Source organism: Triticum dicoccoides, chromosome 3B (genome assembly GCF_002162155.2).
Source record: "Triticum dicoccoides isolate Atlit2015 ecotype Zavitan chromosome 3B, WEW_v2.0, whole genome shotgun sequence".
NCBI lineage: Eukaryota > Viridiplantae > Streptophyta > Magnoliopsida > Poales > Poaceae > Triticum > Triticum dicoccoides.
Window position 1 is genome coordinate 610,821,293 of NC_041385.1, and position 15,965 is coordinate 610,837,257.

Below are 15,965 nucleotides of genomic sequence, written 5' to 3' on the forward strand. Positions count from 1 at the left end.
CTTTCCAACGGTGTTTTCTCTTCAGTGGGCCCTAACCCACAGGTCTTTTCCCAGGATCTTACCTGACTCTTCTAATTATTCCGGAGTTATTCTAAATTCTTTTCAAGTGTGACGTAGGAATGAATTTCATCAGTCAGATGCCATCTCTAAGATCGTTTTCAAATTCTTTTCATTGTTGGCTCAATCCCTTCATTTTTCATTCTCCCGGAGTATCTCAGTAATTTTTGGTGGTGTTTCTCATCGTCATTTGAAGATCGCAGAAGAGTTTTCCTTTAAATCTTGTCCGTTATCTCAAAGATTCACGGTTCTAGCTTCTTGTTATCCTATTGAATTATTCTATTTGTCAGATATTCCTTTTCTTACCCATCCAGAGTATGTCAGAAGTTGTTTTCCCGTTTCTTTTCACCGGAGGCCATCGTTCCAGAAGAATTTTTCGTCCTCAAATTTCGACTACCGTTATTGAGTTATCCCGGTGCATCTGTCAAGTATTCTTTATCAGTTCATGATCTCTTTGTCCTTTTGCATCTAAATCCCCTCTAGCATATTTGTTCTTCTAATTCTTCCCGGTGATTCATTCTCTTTCATCAGTCATTTTCGAATTCTTACGGTGGTTCGTTCAAGATTCTTTTTCTTTGATTATCATTTCAATCCATTCGTTCTTTCAATCCTACCAGTGGTTCATGAAGACTTTCTCAAGTTTTGTGCCACATTCCTCTTAATTCTTTTTCAACAAGAATAAGTAGTATGCAAAAATCCATTGTTTGTCATCAATTTAATTTGATGAAGGATAAGCATACAATAAATCTTATTCTTATTTCATCAGAGTGATTAATCCCTTACTTCAGAGTTTGTTCTTGATGAATAAATTCTAGTTCCAGGTGCTTTCATCTTTTCTTTTCTGGAGTTCATTTTCCTCAACCACTTCGTCAGAACCTCCATCTAAATCATCGCAAGGCTCATCTTATTCTTTCATCCTTGATTCTATTTCATCATCCTTTTGTTACCGGAGTTCTTCACGGTGGCTCGTCACGATTTAACTCATTCTTCAAGTTTTCATCAAGATTTTGTTCAAGGAGTTCTAGTATCTTTCTCCTTGCATCTCAAAGTGCAATTAATTCTCCATATTCTTTTGAAGTGGAGCTTCGCATTTCTTCGTTCTTCTCAGCTACCCAAATCATTACCGTTTGTGGCTGGTTATCACCTCATAATTTCTGAGATGTTCTCCATAAGTCCACAACACGCTTATTCTTTCGTTGTTGATTTTCTCAACAACTCCATTCAATCCTTCCTTCTAAGTTCTTTTCAATTCTTTCAATTCTTCCGGAGGCATTGTGTTGTTCATCTCGTCTAGTGCCATCACATCTTGTGAAGTTCGTGTTCTATTCCTTCCATGTTTAGCCGGAGTGCTGCCTAAGTCCTTTCAGTATTATTTGTTTCTTATTTCGTTCTAACTGGAGTGGTTTCTTAGTCTATCTGATTCTGTGAGCTTTCGATTCTCGTCATTCCCGTCGTTCCTCTCTTCTTCTCGAGTGCTCTCGATTCTTTGCTTCTTCTCTTGCGTTCTTGTTTCACGTCATCCTTTTTCCCTTCCGTCTCGATCCTAAGATCTCGGGACGAGATCTCTTGTTAGTGGAGGAGTGTTGTAACGCCCCGGATTCGATGCGCCAGGTGTCTGCCAGTTATTCACCGTCGTTGCCATGTCATCTGCTTGCGTGTTGCATTTTGCCATGTCATCATCTGCATTTCATCTGCATGTTTTTCAAAACTTGCATCCGTTCGGGTTTCGTCGCTTCTCCCCGTTGTCCGTTCCGAGCCCTTTCACACTCGCACGTGCCCCGACACCTCTGAAATATTATTTTATAAGTGGCATAAAAATGTTCTCGGAATGGGATGCAACTTGGCGTGCGGTCTTATTATAGTGTAGACAGAGCGCCTGTCAAGTTTCGTCGCATTCGGAGCTCGTTCGATAGCCCAACCATTAAATATATAGTGGCACCGTTGCCGGTTTATTCGTCGGACGTTTCGGTCTCCGAAACAGTTGCCGGGCCGCACTTCTCCCCCTCTCTTCTTAGCCCGAGACCTTCTACACGGTCATTTGCAGCCCACCTAGCCATCCAAACCTCCCCTCTCCGACCGGAGCCATCGGATCGCGATTGCAGGGCTCCGAAAGCCCCCCAAACCCCCCTAACCTAGCCTACCTGCTATAAATGGACACACCCCTCTCCATTTTTGGGCTAACCTAACCCCTAGCCTTCCCCTACCTCTGTCCCGCCGCCACCCTCCTCGGGATCCGTGCCCGACCACAGCCCCGCCACCACTTGGCGCCGCTGCCAGCGCCCTACGGCCAATCAGGCCACGCCACGCGCCCCCTTCCTCTGCTCCCAGGCCGCCACTTGTCCACGGCGCCGCCAGCCACCGCGTGGGCCCCCCAGGCCCAGATCCGGCCCGCCCGGCCCATCCGCACCGCCGCCGCGCTCCCATGCTGCGCCCTCGTCCCGCTCCCTCCCCGAGCGCCCTCGCTCGTTCGGATCAGGGAGGCCGTCCGCGCCGCCCCGCCATGCTCGACCCCGCCGCCTCGTCGGAGGAACGCCGCCGCCTTCGGACTCCAGCAGTAGGCCGGCCCCGTCCCTCTGCTCCTCCCTTCTCTTCCTCCTCCTTGCTCTCCCTCTCTCTCATGTATCTCTCTCTCCCTCTGTCCCAGGATCCGCTGCCGCCACCCCGGGGAAGCTTCGCCGCCCCCGCCCCCACCGGATTCGGCAAGTAGCCCACCGGATCCGCCCGTTCCTGCAACCCCGGCCTCCTCCTAGCCTCCCTGCCGGCCGGCGCAGCCGCCGCCCTGCACCATGGTCGCACCTGCATGCATGCTCTCGTGTGCGTGCGAGCATGACGCCTCCAGCGACCACGTGTGGGCTGCACGTGGGCCGCGCCCCCCCCCCCGCTGGCCCATCTCCCCGGCCCAGCAGCGCGTCGGCCTGCCAAGCCGGCTCCCTCCTTGCAAAATGGGCCGAGCCCATGGTGAGCCGCCCACAGATCCCCGCCCGTGCATTATTTACTAAATCACGCTCTCTCCATTTTTTTCCTGAAAGTGACTAAGTCCCGAAATATTTTGACATTACCATGCCATGTTCATCGCATCATAACTCTGTGCATGTAGCTCCGTTTTGTGCGTGTAATATGTCAAATTGTTCGTCTCAACGAGTACTTCATTTCATTCTATTGCACCATGTTCATTTGAGCTCATCTTGATGCCTGAATCATTGTTGCAAGAGTGCTACATGATGTTGTCTGCTGTCTGTTAACAGAACTTGCTCATTTGTCATTTTTGCCATGATTGATGTGTGCATCCTATGAGGTTGATGTCTACATGTGTTTTGATCTATGCCATGCCATCTTTACAGAGGTGCTTACCATGTATTTTTGTGATCAATGTGGTGACTAGCACAAGCATGCAAACTAGGCTTCGTAATGTTGCTGTTTTAGTCCCTGTTCTGCTGTTATTTTGATGCCATGTAAACATGATGCTACAGAGAGATCCATGCTTATTTTGAGATACTTCAGTAAGGATGTTTTGAACATATGGTTATTCTCTATCCATTAATGCCCCTGTTTACAATTATGGAGTAGTCTAGCATGTCATTTACTTGCTCTACTGTTGCTACAAAATGTTTCCTGGCAGATTGTTTACATGTTATTCAATTTTGTCAAGGGTGTTGTAGTTGATCCTTGCATGCTATGAACTTGTTCTTCCCTTGGATTGTTTCATAAACATGTCTTCTTGCTGATGCTATGCTTATTTTGTCATGCAATGACTTGTGGTGAGTGAATCGAGCTTGTTTAGTAGGGTACTTGCTGTTACTGTTTTGCTAGGCTGAATCTGTTATTTCGTGATGCTATGTAAACCTGCTGCTACAAGTCATTCTATGCATAATCTGGAGATGTTCACTAAGGGTGTTTTGTTCTACATGTTATGCTCTATCCATTCATGTCCCTGGTTGCATTTATAGCCTGCTGTATCTTGTTGTAATCTTGCTCCAAAGTTGCTAAATAATGTTGCTGTCAGCCTGTTAACATTAAGATCAGTTTTGCCATGTGTTTTGCTAGTGATCCATGTACCCTATGAACTTGCTCTTGCCATGTATAGCTTCATAAACATGTCTTCTTACTATTGGTTGCCTTACCATGCCATGTATTGCTCTGTGGTGAGTGGTACAAGCTCATCTACATGCCTACTTATTGTTGTTCCTGCCATGTATGAATCTGTATTATAACTTGCTATGTTTACATGGGTGCCATCATATCTTCTGATCCTTTTTGGCTTATGGTCAGTAAGGGACTTTTGTTCTATGCAATTAGTAGTTTCGTGCCATGCCTTTGTTTGCCATGATAAGTTCTTGTAACATGTTGTTTGATAGCTCTAAACATTGCAACCTGATGTTATTTTTGCAAAATCTGAAACTGTTATTAGTTGCAATCTTGCCATGTGTGTTTGAGCATGTTCTAGTGATTTCTGGAGATAGCTCAGTGTTCATGTTTTGTTATGCTTGACCTGTACATCATGCCCATTCCTTTTGTTTTCCACTTGAGGTCCTGTAGCATGTTGTTTTGATGCTTGCAATATGCCTAGTTGCTGTTTTGGACAGATTGTTGCCATATCTTGTATAGTGTGTGTGTGTTGAACCGTTGCTCCGTTTTGAGTGTGCTCTATATGAAACTTGCTTGATTTTGCATGTAGTTTCATATTATCATGTTGCATACATGTTTTGAGGTGTTTTTCTTGATGGTTGTATGCATTTTGCATCAATGCCATGTTTAACTTGTTTTGCTCATACCTTCTAGGCCGTAGCTCCGAACTAAATGAACTTTATATGTAACTTGACTAGGATCTCGTGTAGATCATCTTGGTGCATTTTAACTTGCTGCTTAACAACTTGAACATAAGGTTTATTCAGATCTAGAACAATTTCGAAATATACATACGAGGACTTACCGGAATTGTTATATGTTGTTCCCGGCCTCATTTAAACTTGCCTTGTTGTGTTGCTCCGGTTTGCATCATCTCTTGCCATGAGTAGCTTCATGTAGCTTTGTCATGCATCTTGCTTGTTGTGCATCATGCCTTGTTCATGTGTGGTGTGTTTACTATGTTGTGTGCTTCTTTTCGATATTTCCTGTTTCCGTTGTGATCCTGAGGATTCGTTCGTCTATGCTTGGTTCGTCTTCATGGCTTCATCTCCTTCATGGACTCGTTCTTCTTCCTTGCGGGATTTCAGGCAAGATGACCATTTCCCTGGATCTCACTACTATCATTGCTATGCTAGTTGCTTTGTTCTATCACTATGCTGCGCTACCTATCACCTGTTTATCAAGCCATCCCAAATTGCCATGAACCTCTAACCTTTGACACTCTTCCTAGCAAACCGTTGCTTGGCTATGTTACCGCTTTGCTCAGCCCCTCTTATAGCGTTGCTAGTTGCAGGTGAAGTTGAAGATTGCTCCATGGTGGACAGGATTATGTTGGGATATCACAGTATCTCTTATATTATTAATGCATCTATATACTTGGTAAAGGGTGGAAGACTCGGCCTTATGCCTGGTGTTTTGTTACACTCTTGCCGCCCTAGTTTCCGTCATACCGGTGTTATGTTCCCGGATTTTGCGTTCCTTACATGGTCGGGTGATTTATGGGACCCCCTTGATAGTTCGCTTTGAATAAAACTCCTCCAGCAAGGCCCAACCTTGGTTTTACCATTTGCCTCACCTAGCCCTTTTTCCCTTGGGAGTCGCCCTTCGAGGGTCATCTTTATTTTAGCCCCCCGGGCCAATGCTTGTCTAAGTGTTGGTCCAAACCGAGCGATGTCCGGCGCCCCCTGGGCAACCAGGGTCTATGCCAACCCGACGTCTGGCTCATCCGGTGTGCCCTGAGAACGAGATATGTGCAGCTCCTATCGGGATTTGTCGGCACATCCGGGCGGCTTTGCTGGTCTTGTTTTACCATTGTCGAAATGTCTTGTAAACCGAGATTCCGAGTCTGATCGGGTCTTCCTGGGAGAAGGTATATCCTTCGTTGATTGTGAGAGCTTATCATGGGCTAAGTTGGGACACCCATGCAGGGTATAAACTTTCGAAAGCCGTGCCTGCGGTTATAGGCAGATGGGAATTTGTTAATGTCCGGTTGTAGATAACTTGACACCAGATCCGAATTAAAACACATCAACCGTGTGTGTAGCCATGATGGTCTCTTTTCGGCGGAGTCCGGGAAGTGAACACGGTCTTTGGGTTATGTTTGACGTAAGTAGGAGTTCATGATCACTTCTTGATCATTACTAGTTGACGACCGTTCTGCTTGCTCTCTTCTCGCTCTTATTTGCGTATGATAGGCACCATATATGCTTAGTCGCTGCTGCAGCCTCACCACTTTACCCCTTCCTTTCCCTTTAAGCTTTGCTAGTCTTGATACCCATGGTAATGGGATTGCTGAGTCCTCGTGGCTCACAGATTACTACAACAACAGTTGTAGGTACAGGTTATGCGATGATCATGACGCGAGAGCGATGCTTGATTGCGTTGAGTTCTTCTGCTTCTTCTTCGATCAGGGGATAGGTTCCAGGTCGGCAGCCTGGGCTAGCAGGGTGGATGTCGTTTGAGTTTCTGTTTGTGTTTCATCTGTAGTCGGATGTGGCTCTTATGTAAGATGATGTTGTATTCGTGTGGCATTGTATGCCTCTTATATGTATCCCCATCTATTATGTAATGTTGATGTAATGATATCCACCTTGCAAAAGCGTTTCAATATGCGGGTCTATCGTTGGTGGGACCTTCGAGTTCCTTTTGGATAGGGTCGCATATTGGGCATGATAGCCACACCCCTCCTGATCAACAGGACACCCGTTTCGACCTTAGGAGGTCCGTTTCTTCCGTTTTACGGTATGCCACACCCCTCCCGATCAACAGGACCCCCGTTTCTACCGTAGGAGGTCCGTTTCCTCTGTTTTGCGGTATGCCACACCCCTCCCGATCAATAGGACCCCGTTCCGAACGTAGGAGGTCCGTTTCCTCTGTTGTGCGATACGCCAGGCCTCGTTTCCATCGCCTGTTCCGTCCAATCCCTCCCGATGAACACGGCCACACATTCCGTTCCGACCCAGCCAGTTGGCTCCCATGCGTTCCGTTGCCTCCTGATGAACACGACGCATTCTGTTGCCTCCCCATGAACACGACAACGATGCTGTTTCTCCGTTCCGACCTAGCCATGTATAGGAGCCCTGGCCGTACGTATGCGTGAGTAGGCGTTCGAGACCCCGCCTGTATGTACGTACGTGGCCGTATTTTCTTTCTTGCACCCTGGCCGCTATACGTACGTGTACATGCTACGTGCGCGCCTCTACTACAACACGTACGTGCCTCTACTACGACACGTGCGTGCCTCTACATCGACTAGTATATATGTACGTACACGTTCGCGACCAGAATGACAACGCTACGTACTCTTCTACCAGGTGGGTCCCGACTGTCAGGCACTTCCTTGCTTGCGAAGATGTAGCTGGTGGGTCCCAGAAGTCAGGGGGGCGAATTGTTTTGTTTTTTTGCCCGGACGCACTTCCTTGCGTGCGAAGATGTAGCTGGTGGGTCCCGGCAGTCAGGGGGCGAATCGTTTTTTTTGGCCGGACGCACTTCCTAGCATGCTAAGGTGTAGCTGGTGGGTCCCAGCAGTCAGGGGGGCGAATCATTTTTTTTGCCCGGACGCACTTCCTTGCATGCGAAGATGTAGCTGGTGGGTCCCAGCAATTAGGGGGAAATGTTTTTTTCGCGAAATACGGTGGCCCGTTCGGTGGGTCCCCACTGTCAGGTGGAGGAATAATTATTTTCCGCGTAATAAGGAGGCACTTCCTTGCTGCGGCCGTGGACCCAGCTGTCAGCCTCTCCACATACAGTCCACGTACGATGGAAGTCGTTCCTTGACCACGTTGACCACGCCGCGCCGAGAGCTCCAGGGCGGTGGACGACGGCGAGGCCTAGGAAGGGAACGACACGGAGCCGGGGAAGACGCGACAGTGGAAGCCCGCGCAAAGAGGAGTACGAGGGTTCACTGGTTTGGCTACGGTGTGAGGCTGCCGTCGCCGCAGGGCCTGGCCAGCGGTGGGAATAGCAGGGGGCGGTGAGGCCTCCGCGGCAGCACATCCGGCCACGGGAGGCAGGAGCATGCGGCACGACCGGTGCTGCTTTGGGCGGCTGGAGCAAGAAGACCAGAGGTTGAAGAAGCACTACGGCCGTTGGATGGACATAGTACGGTCACTAGAGCTAGAATCGTTTATATTGACTAAGTTGACAAAGCCCTCCGTCCCCGTCAACTTAGTAGGCCCACAAGTCAACCTCCCACCAAGGTGGGTCCCAGCTAGCAGGGGGTATTCATTTTTTTGTGCGTAATAAGGAGGCACTTCCGGTGGGTCCGAGCTGACAGCAGGGGGAACATTTTTTTCGCGAAATACGGTGGCCCGTCGGGTGGGTCCCAACAGTCAGGGGCAAACATTTTTTTGCAAAATACTGGTGGCCCGTCCGGTGGGTCCCTGCTGTCAGGTGGAGGAATAATTATTTTCCACGTAATAAGGAGGCACTTCCTTGCGGCTACCATGGACCCAGCTGCCAGCCTCTCCACGTATAGTATTTTTCCGATGGAATTCGGTCGTTGACCACATTGACCATGCCGCGCCGAGAGCACCACGGCGGTGGACGACGCGAGGCCTAGGAAGGGGACGATGCGGAGCCGGGGAAGACACGGTAGTGGATGCCCATGCGGAGAGGAGTACGAGGGTTCACTGGTTCGGCTGCGCTGCCGTCGGCGCAGAATAAGAGGGGGTCTGGGTGAGTGGAGTGGAGGGATGGCCTGGCCAGCGGTGGGAGTAGTATGGGGGCGGTGAGACCTCCGCGGCAGCACAGCCGGCCACGAAAGGCAGGAGCAGGCGGCACGGCCGGTGCTGCTTTGGGCGGCTGGAGCAAGAAGACCAGAGGTTGAAGAAGCACTACGGCCGTTGGATGGAGATCGTACGATCAGTCGAGCTAGAATCATGCATATTGACTAAGTTGACAAAGCCCTTCGTCCCCGTCAACTTAGTAGGCCCACTATACTGGGTCCCAGCTAGCAGGGGGAGTATTCATTTTTTTTGTGCGTAATAAGGAGGCACTTCCTTGCGTGCGAAGATATAGCTGGTGGGTCCGAGCTGTCAGTGGCGGTAACGTTTTTTTCGCGAAATACAGAGGTCCTTTCGGTGGGTCCCAGATGTCAGGTGGAGGAATCATTATTTTGCGCGTAATAAGGAGGCATTTCCTTGCGTGCGGCCTTGGACCCAGTTGTCGGCCTCTCCACGTACAGTCCACTTCAGATGCATGTCATTCGTTGACCATGTTGACCAGGCCGCGCCAAGAGCACCAGGGCGGTGGACGACAGGGAGGCCTAGGAAGGGAACGACTCGGAGGCAGGGAAGACTCGGCAGTTGTTTCCCACGCGGAGGGGAGTATGATTGTACGAGAGTTTACTGGTTCGTCTGCCATTGCCGGAGAATAACAGCAGGTGTGGGACTGTGGGTGAGTAGAGGGATGGCTAGGCCAGCGATGGGAGTACGGTGGGGCAGTGAGGCCTGCGCGGCAGCACAGCCGGCCGCGGGGAGGAGGGAGCAGGCAGTCCCGCCGGCGCTTCTTTGAGTGGCTGGATCAGGAAGAGCAGAGATTGAAGAAGCACGAGGGCCGTTGGGTGGACATCCAACAGTATACCGGCCATCTGTGGAAAGCCTCAAATCTGTGGAAAACAGCATACAACCCATCTGCCATTATTTCAAATAATTTACAACCCATTTGCTAATTCTTACGAGTTTTTTGGAGCCCATATTCTTTTTGTTAGCATTACAGCCCATATTGTGGCCACGGTTAAAAAATTATACGAAATTTTGCATATGTCGGTGCGGTCTGAATTATTTTTAATCCCAAAATTTTGAGTCACATTCAGACTGATTTTAAAAATAAATGTATATCAATATAAAATCCAATAAATTGTCCACGCATAAAAATCAATGCAATTTAAAATCTCGAAATAAAAAAAGATATTTGAAACTAGTTGCCGGTTTGATGTGTTTTGAAAATGTACAGCCCATTTCTCATTACTGATAGGCCATTTTTTCGGCCAGCCGAATGAAGCTCTCCTCGTCTTGAAAGATTTGCAACCCAACAGGCCTGATAAAGCGACTTACTTGACAAATCACAAAAAAACTGGGCTAGCCATTTTTAGAAAGAAAAAAACAACTACTGGGCTGGTCTGTGGTAAACATAAAAGAAAAGGCTGTCTAGACAGGCCAGAGTGTCCCGCACAGCCCAGTTGACACCCTGCTTCCGTCTAAAAAACAAATTAGATAAATGCCACTCCAATTATGGCGATTCATAAAAATGCCACTGCAATTTCCAAACTTTGAAAAATGCCACTGCAATTTTTGCAAAGTTTGAAAAACGCCACTGCAGTTTGCAACCTTTGAAAAATGCCACTCCAGACTTCGAAAAATGCCACTAGAAATGGCATGAAATGGCATTTTTCAAAGTTTGGAAATTGCAGTGGCATTTCTCGGATACACCAGATTTGGAGTGGCATTTATCAAATTAACCCAAAACAAAAATAACTGGGTGAGCCGCTGGGTCCCTGGTGTCAGCCGCTCGTTGTGCAATTCTCTCGTTTATTGACTACGTTGACAATGGCATGGGACCCAGATGTCAGAAATCCACTAGGAGGAGCCATTTTTTTATTGGCTTGAAATAAGGAGGCACTTGCTTGCGTACTGCCATGACCTTGGCGGGCCCATGCTGTCATCCTCTCCACGTACAATCATCTCCTGATTGTGTACGCATCAAGTTGGTAGGCCCACAAGTCAGCCTCTAAACCCGTGGAGGACAAATACAACCCATTTAAAAAAATAATAGCCCATTCCATACGTTCAAACGAAAAGTTCAACATTCAGAGCAAAGTAACAGGTCTGATCCACATATAGAGTACTAAACTTCCACGTTGACAACCATCATAGGCAAGTTAACTATCTACTCCCACTAATACTCTAGTAGCATACAAGTACTAACTTATTCTTAGCTAACTAGACGATGCCAGCCGCCATCTGTGGTACACGCTAAATGCCAACACCGGCGTCCTACGCCTCGCCTCGGACTTGCCAGAGGTGCGATAGGGCGCGTTGTTCACGCGTGTTGGCCCTTTCCATGCCGACGTGGTCCACCGAAGCTTCAGCTTCCAAGCGGGAAACCCACTTGACGAGCTGGTAGTAAAAATCAGCGTCGCGAACGCGTGGGTGCCCGACAGCCTCCAGGGCTATTTGCCGGGTGCCGGCCTCCACGTAGTCGGCCCAGTTGCGGGCGCTCTGCTCGTGACTCAGAGCATCGGTGCGTTGCTGCTTTATGTCCCGCTGGCGGCGCAAATCGGTGATACGCTGCTCCTCCGCCAGGCGGTCGCGCTCCAACAACTCCTGCTTCTCCGCCATGCGGTCGCGCTCCAACAACTCCTCGATCTGCGCATTGCCATCTAAAGACAGATAGAATGGCTCCTCCCTCTGTGTGCCTTCCGGTGAAAAACCGAACACTAGTTCCAGCGGTGACCGCCTCCGGCGTCGCCTACTGCGGACGGGCGGGGGCATGGCGGACGTGACGAGCGATGTCGGGCTGGTGGGGGCTTATGAGGATATGGCGAGTTGGGTCACGGTGGCACCAGAGAAGGCCGGGAAACAGTACTTATAGGGGGAAGGTAGCACGACGGTCATCGGAATTCAATGCATAATGGCTTAGCGCGCCAGCTTGCCGTGGAAAACTAGGGAAACTGAAATTATGACTGTGCCGTCCCGTCCCGTCTGGGTCACACGCCGGTATGGAGGTCAAACAAGTGCACTGAATCATCTCCCTCCTTGTCAATAATGATTCCACGGATTTAAAAAGCCCGCAACAATTAAAGCGTATCTTTTTTCTCATCAGTTAGCTGCCTTAATTACGGCCGGCTGCATGTAGGCACTCAGAATCGCTCGCAGGCAGTACGCGAAGCAGCATGCAATGAGTCGCAGCCGAGGGCACACATGCAGCCACTTAAATTGCTGGAATTAATTAGGCTTAAACTTCCACATGCCATTAAATATTGCCATGCCTTGGTCTTGCTGCTTTGGTCACGGGACTAATAAAGCCGGACAAAGGGAGTACCTTGGTTGGCGAGAGGTTTGAATTAAGCCCTGCAAACCGGAAGGGAGGTACTAGTACGTGCGTGATCCGCTATTTATTCGTGTAGGATCGAGTAGGTCGTTTCTTGAATTGAGCCCTACAAACCGGAAAGGAGGTAGTACGTGCGTGATCCTCTATTTATCCGTGTAGGATCGATAGTGTAGCTTGTCAGTTTCTTCAGAGGTAGGCATTTTTATCCGTGTAGGATCGATAGTGTAGCTTGTCAGTTTCTTCAGAGGTAGGCATTTTTATTCAAAAAACTGCCACTTTGCATCTTGCGTCGCAAATAAAACTGCCAGGAGCACATTTGTAGTCTAGCTAGTGATCGATCAGTAACTTGTAAACACTGAGTGAACAGAAATAAGTAACTGTTAATGCATCTCAATGATTCACAGATCATATACAAATATGTAGCTCCAAAAGCAAAGATCAGCCACTTCGGATCTTGCGTCGCAACTAAAACTAACTAGTACAATTCCCATACATAAGATCAACATGTTAATGCATCTCAATGATTCACAGATCATATACAAATATGTAGCTCCAAAAGCAAAGATCTAGAAAAAACATCTGTTCTTCCTACTAACATGGATGCTTATCTTGGCCAACATTCAGTACAGACTGAAAGACAAATTTGTTTGTGAAGTCTACAATTCCTCTTGCAAACGTAAGTGGTTTCACCAACAGCTGGAACCATGAGAATGAACCACACATGATGGAGGAACATCCACTGCAATATGATTTGGTCTTCTCTCGATCACACCGCGAGACTATTTTCGGAATACAAACTTTAACTTAGGAAAAATGATGCCCATTGTATAATCAGACCAAAGCAATGAAGCACCAACTGTTGGCCAGTAAATAGTACAGTACTACTTTTCTGCAGTCCATGAAGTGACTATCCAATCTTTGTGTCTATTTTCAAATGGCACTGCATGCAGTGATTATACTATTCTCTTGTGCAGTTCAACCAAAATTGCGGACACTTTGTTTGTTTGCCAAATAGCAACGGGCAGACATCTCTGTCTGCACAAAAATCTTTAATACATCCACAATCAACAGCTAACCCTGAAATAATCCAGTGACATTAAATGGCATTACTTAAATTTATCGGTGACATTAGAGTGAGAGCGGCATTAGTTAAATGTGGCATCACTTTAGCAGTAGCATTGCTTGACTTGACTGCTGGAGTTATACTAACAGCAAAAAAAAGTGGCAATAAGAGCATGGGAGGCCCATTCGGATAGTGGGCGCACCAGTACGATGTACCTCCACGGATGCAGAGTGGTGAGGGAGGTATGGTTGCCCAGAGCAACAAATATCTAGGCAGCATATGTGGATTACGTCCCATTTTTGTTCTCTTTAGCCACCTTTTTCCTATGTGAGGACAACAAACCGATCGACCTGGTCATTCTCTATTGCGTTGTCATGCCTTTCTACCCTTCTTCAACTAAGAGACACGAGACTCGTTCCTTAGCTACTGATTTTCCCCTTTTCAACCTAGATGCGGGTTCGATGCCTACTCTCTTGGACAGTACAGTCTCCCTTCCTTTTCTTATTCAACCCAGACATGGATTAGTCTACATGAAGTAGGGTTTCCTTTAATAGTGCAAATTATGGTTTTCGCCTGCGTGGCCAACAGAGCAGAGGATAGCAAATTGGGAAGATGGTGGAGTGGAAAAAGATCCACATGCAACGACGTGGCATATGGGGCAATAGAACAAGGGTATGGTTTGAAAAGAGGTAGCATGCCTGAGGGTCGATGGGAAGTGGCTTCGCTCGTGGTCATCGTCCTCCGCACACAGTACGGCAGTGAGCTTGGGGACGAAGGCCATCCCGCGAGGGCGCTAGGTCTGAGAGGACGACCTTGTCGTCACTGCATGACCTCGCTCGCTGACGATGAGTGCGTCAACACTACACGTCCTTTTCTTCCCCGGCGGATCTGTGACCACCGGTGAGGAGGGAGAGAGGGGCCGTCTTTTTTAGATCTGGAGAGAGGGTGGTAGTGTGAGAAGCAAGTGGGCAGCCCTTGGCAAGAAAGCGCTGAAGCTCCAGCCTATATATCTTTTTATGCTACTAGTACTGGAGGTGGAGTAGTGGTAGAGTAGTTTATATTTTCTCTGTGTACAGTACCAGTTAGTCGTGCTTCAAAACTGAACGACACACCATTAAAAAAATAAAGGTCGATAACTAATGCGGCACCTCGGGCCAACGCGGCCAGATCGCATTTTGCATGAGAAATTACACACCATGTTTCGTTGACATGTGTTCCCATTCCAACATATCAGTGAGACGACGGCGAGTAGTTGGAGTATTTCTGAACGAACGTGTAGGCCGGGGCGCCTCTTCGTGAACCGTGGCAAACTGGCAACCGTCCACTGACTCTTCGCCTTTCCCTCTCGATTTGGAACTGCTGTCGCACGCACTTCCTCTCCCTCCTCCATTTTCCTTCAGCCCTTCACCCTTTCTTCTGCCATTGTTCGATCGTCTTCTCCATGGAGGGAACAGGCCAGAAATGACCCCGTTATTCTTGCCCCGATCTGAAAGATGACGTGGTGGAGGAACTCATTGATCGGTGCGACGTCATCACCTCGGCTAGCATGGCAGGTTCGTTCAAGCCCATTTTTGACTCAACTAATAACATCATTACAAGGAACCCAAGAGTCAAGGAGCAGTTTGATCTCCCCTATCTTCTTTGCCGTGACCCTGATAAATGGCGCCGGCACGACGGAGGCCTTGCCCTGTGCAAGTTGATGCCGCTTGATAATGATACATATGATGTTAAGATGCCATCGCTTGAGGGCAAGGCTTGGGCAGGCGCAAATGGAGATTGGGTTGTTTACATTGGGTCCAACTGCGAGTGGGAACTTGTGAGTGTGTACACTTGTGACCGGGTTCCACTTCCAAAAATCTCAGCAGACTGCCCAAAGGTTGAGCACACTGGTATTGTACGCACGTTCAAATACAATCATGGTGACTGTCTTCTATGGAAGATAGCAATTTGTCGAGTTCCCAACCGCTCTTGGAATTACAACAACTATGAAGTTGTTGCTATCTTCGACAAGCTTGTTGCCATCCTTGGTGGTTTGACTCGATGGATATTGCTCAAAAATTAGTTTCTGTACACGGATGAGTACTGTGATGCAATTCAATACGAGGGCCTTGTGTTTGCTGCCACCACTGATGGCACTGTTTTTGCATGACATCCTCGTAGTTTCGGTACGGTTATCTTCCATCGTAATTATAATTGTTTCATCCACATGCATGCGGGTTAGCAAGTTTCCCTTTACTAATTAACCTTCTTCTTGTGTTTCCAAGGTCCTGTGAACATTCCACCACCTATACTTGAAAAAATTTATAACCAAGGGGGAGATGACGATGGTGATGATCACGAGCATGAGGACGAGCAGCACCCATATACTCTTTGGCGCCTGGCAACTAATTCCGATGGATTACCTCTTCTTGTGTGTATACAACCCACTGATGATGTTACTGCTAAGGAAGCAGGTGCAGTCTCCCATGGTCGGACTCTCCGGACCTATTCCAACACCCGTTGCATGGTATTCAGGATGGATACTAGTGTGCTAGCGCCAACTCCTTCTCCCTGGTACAGAATTGATAGTCTTGGAGAAAACTCGCTCTTCCTTGGACAAAACTATCCAATGATGGTGAAAGGCGATCCAACTGCTGTTGACACAACGTTACTACCATTTATGAGAAGC